The sequence below is a fragment of the Pinus tabuliformis genome, chromosome 3_2, assembly GCF_031772625.1.
Source record: "Pinus tabuliformis cultivar Carrire ecotype Pingquan chromosome 3_2, CPIR1, whole genome shotgun sequence".
In the NCBI taxonomy this organism is placed as follows: Eukaryota; Viridiplantae; Streptophyta; class Pinopsida; order Pinales; family Pinaceae; genus Pinus; species Pinus tabuliformis.
The window spans coordinates 61,790,351-61,795,090 of record NC_142302.1 but is presented as its reverse complement, the minus strand read 5'-3'; positions in this window follow the sequence as shown (position 1 = coordinate 61,795,090).

The window sequence follows — 4,740 nt, the reverse complement described above, 5'->3', positions numbered from 1 at the left end:
AGTGATAAACATAAAGCTAGATTGGTTGCAAAAGGATATTCACAAAAGGAGGGAATTGATTATGAAGATACTTTTGCACCTGTAGCTAAGATGAACACAATTAGAATCATGATTGCATTAGCTACAAAATAACTGGAAAATGCATCAGTTAGATGTCAAAACTGCATTTTTGAATGGTGAGTTAAAAGAAAAAATTTATTTAGCTCAGCCTGAAAGGTTTGTAAAACAGGGACAAGGGCATCTGGTTTGCAAGTTAAAGAAAGCTTTATATGGCTTGAAACAAGCACCAAGATCATGGTATGTGAAAATTGATTCTTTCTTTTATGAGAAAGGTTTTATGAGAAGCAAGAATGATCCTAACTTATACATCAAGGAAGATGAAGACAAGAATGTTGCTTTAATATCTGTATATGTTGATGATCTTATCATAACTGGAAATGCATGCAAGTTGATTGAAGAAATTAAAAATCAGTTGTCACATGTATTTGAGATGAAGGATCTTGGTGAATTGCATTATTGTTTAGGTCTTGAAGTTTGGAGGGAACCTGGTAAGACACTAATCACACAAAGCAAATATACAAGGGAGATCCTTAAAAGATTCAATATGATTGAATGCAAGGCAACATCTACTCCTTTAGAATAGAATGTCAAATTGTGCAGTGATGATGGAACCAAAGAGGTAAATGGAACTATGTACCGTCAACTGGTGGGAAGTCTGAACTATCTCACCACTACCAGGCCAAATATAGCATATTCTGTCAGCATACTTAGTCAGTTCATGGCTAATCCTTGTGAAAGCCATTGGAAAGCAGCAAAGAAAGTCCTTCGATATCTGAAAGGAACACTTAATTTTGGTATTATGTATACTGATGAATTTGATGTTGAATTGGCAGGTTATTCTGATTCCAACTGGGCTGGAAATCTAGATGATAGGAAATCTACTAATGGATACGTGTTCAATATTGGTTCAGGACCAATATCATGGAGTAGTAAGAAACAACCAACTGTTTCATTGTCATCCATTGAAGTTGAATATAAAGCATTATGCAGTGCTACCTGTGAAGCAATATGGCTCAGGAGGATACTTGAAGATGTTGGAGAAACACAACAAGCACCTACAGTAATCAGATGTGACAATCAAAGCACCATCAAATTGGCAAACAATCCTATATATCATGCAAGAACAAAACACATTGAGACACAACATCATTTTGTAAGAGAAAAATTGCAATCAAAAGAAATTGACTTATCATATTGTAATACAAATGAAAATGTGGCTGACATATTCACCAAGCCTCTTGGAAAGGCTAAATTTGAAATGTGTAGAAGTAAGTTGTGCATTGTAGAAAATCCAAATTATGTTGTAAGCCTAGCTGAGACTTAGACCAGCAGGCATATCAGATGTTTGTTATATAGTTGGAATTAAGGGGGAGTGTTGGAAGAAACTAGAATTAATTCCAACTACCTGGAACCTACATTCAATAGAGATTTTAAATGCGGTTTCTAGAAACTGTTGATAAAGGGGCAAGCTTCTTCAAGAAGCCACCACCCGAATTGATATCCAGAAGTTTCTCCATCCTGTATATATACTAGTTTAATCGATGAATGGAAGCATGTTGTGAAGTTCTAAACTGTGTGTTGTGTTTATGAGTTGTACGCCTCTGCTCTCTATCAGAAGTCTCTTGAATTTTTTAAACTGAAGGAGACAAACTTGTTCTTGGCCTCTTAGTCTCTTTCTCCTGAGGAACTAGAGTTTGTGGAGCTATTTGAATATCAATTTGTTCCTCTGCCTCTTGGAATGTGTTATCCTGCCACTCCTCTTGATTTGCATATTGTTCTATTTCTAGTCTATGTGTATGTGCATAAGGCGTAGTCTTATGTTTAGCTCCTACTTTAGAAATAATTCCCAAAGGATCATAAGGCTAGGTGAAGCTCAATTTGAACTTCATTTTTTTCAAGAGAAGATCTGCCTCCTTTGTCGCTGCTCTAGTGTTGAAAATAAATGGTCCAATCAGTACTTTTAGCTTAAAATGATATTTCTTCTTGTTGGATACAAAATGTAGATCATCCATGTTCATCATTTGTCTAATATATTCTGGTGCAAACATTCTGATTGGTACAAAATTTGGCAACCTATAGGGAGGAAGCTCACACCCATAGATCATGATTTCTATGTAGTTCTGATAAAGGTACCAATCTCCAATCTTAGTTTTCTCAAAGAGGTGAAGAATTCTTTTGATTTCAAGTGAAATTATGGGTATAATATCACTGCTAAGAAGACACAATGTCATATGTAAAAATTGATTTATATAATCACTAAAAGAATACTCCTCTGTGTTCTTTCTTACCAATGAAGTCCAATGAATAATAGACTAAGGATTCCCCTGTGCATCTAATTTATGTAGTGGAAATTTGAATCTATCTACTTGGAAAAATAAAAATAAATACACAAGGACTGATTGATGCTTAAAATCACCTTTAGTAGAAAACTTCAAAAATTGATCATGAATGCTCTTTGCCAAAAATTGACTATAGTTGAAAATAAGTGATGGTTTATCACCTGCTAAAAATACTAATAAAAATGCTAGAATTACTTCATCAACCCACTGATCACTAGGGTAACCTAATAGACATGAAACCATAGAGATGACTTGCCTAGACATTTTTTGAAATATTAAAGAAAAGTAGGGTGGATTGGTTCTTGGTAACTCATAGTTCTTAGGTAAAAATTATTCAAAGATCTTGTCTCTTTCAGGGAATGTGAGTTTCTGATAGATCTTCATGAGAGAATCTACATAAAAAGGATGCAGAGGGGTTGTAGGTTTAACTTAAAGGATTTGATAGATTGAATCGAGAGTGACAATAAATAATACTTCATTATTTTGGGCAATTACCACTCTGTGACTGGGTAAATACCTTAAATGACATTAGGTGATAAATTCTGGGAAGAAATGGGTCTAAGGAAAGATGAATTGGGGTAGAAAGGAGTCCCATATGTTCAATTCAACATTATCATCTAAAATATTATGATTTTCCCTATTGTGGAGTTCATAAAGATCGAACTCACACTGGGTTTAGAGATCTTGTATTGCTTTTCAACTAGGGGAAATTCGTGTAAATTCACTACAGGGGGAAACATTGGGCTTTCTACCACTAATTTGGACTTTCCTTTGGACGACGACATGCTGAATTATGAATTTGTAGACATGTGTATCGAATTACCAGGAACTGGTGATCGTTGGTGTAGCAAATGCTTGTCTGCTGATAAAATCCAATAGTACCTGCGTTGCTGCAAGAGGATAAAAGAAAAGGAATATGGAGGGAAACATAAATTTTTAAAGGGATTGGGCAAGTTAACCGTTTTGGCACATCTAGTTAATGCACTTAGACGTTGGCGAGAAGGATTTATTCAAGTCTCGCTTTTAAATTATCATCGTATTCATATATTTGGAAGTATTTATTCATGTTAATTAACCAAGCCTCTACAGCTTCCTCAACTTCTCCATCATAAATCAGGGGTTTGATATTTTTGAATTCCCCTTGAAGTTTTGTTTTCTGTCTTTTAACTCCCTTCCCTCCGAAGACATTATCAGATTCCTCTTCGTTGCCAACTTGACCTCCCTTGGACTCTGGATGATATTCTTGTTGTCTCTGGAACTCCTTACGATTCCCTTCCTCCAGACTGGGATTTGGATTCCTTTGATTTTGCCTATCTGAAAGGCTTTTCATAATATTTTCTTGTTCTAACCATAACCTTTCATTATTGGTGCTTAGTTTCATCATCTCTTCTCATAAATCATGGACTATTTCTAATAGCATAGCATCGGTGTTCTAGGTTCTTTCGCCGAGTTGTACCCACATTTCTAGGTTACGCTCTAGTATAGATTTTGGTCTTAATCCTCTGGCTGTCCTTCTTGACGGAGTAGTCCCAGTTCCTCGTCTCATACTTAACTAGATTCCTTTGTGCATCATAATTTATTTTTTTATTTTATACATACCCATCCAAGACTCAGTGTAGTAACACTTGGCTCTGATACCACTTGTGACATCCATTAGCCCATATCATCAACATTCAAATAACTGTAATTTTTGTCTTTTATTATGGTTCTAGACATTCATGCAACCATTTCTCCAATTTAATCTCACTTGTATAACCTTAACTACCATGGACTTGTTTTCTTTATCAAAACGCCTTGCAACCACTTATAATCTGAAACATTGGTTAAATGTTTTGATCATAAATATGACTTGAAAATATAAAAAGCTAACCATGGAAGAGTTTATGTACTTAAAATAAATTGGTTGTCCCTAGCAATGATGTTGTCAATATTTTATTAATGTGTTGGGGTCATTTTTATTTTGACGCACCACACAGTGTTAACATTTATCTTTCTAGACCTTTGAGCCTAAACGAAGGTCCTCAACCATGAACCAAAGTCTTATTTAAAACATCAAAATGAGATTAGGTTTTCACTTACGTTCCTTGTGGTCGAGCAACTCTAAGTTCCTCTCCCTTTGCCTTGTGCTAACCGTGCCCCTGGAACAAGAGTAATGTAACTAAACAGAGCCAAATTGGGAGGCTAGCGCGATTCCATATTGGTATTATTAATGCAAATTAAATTGATCCATGGTAATTCTTATCACTTCCTGTGAATTTTTGGGAAGGGTTCTTCAGGGGAGACACCTGGAAGCTCATTTTCCATACGATCACCCATGCCATATCTAACGGTCATAGATCAT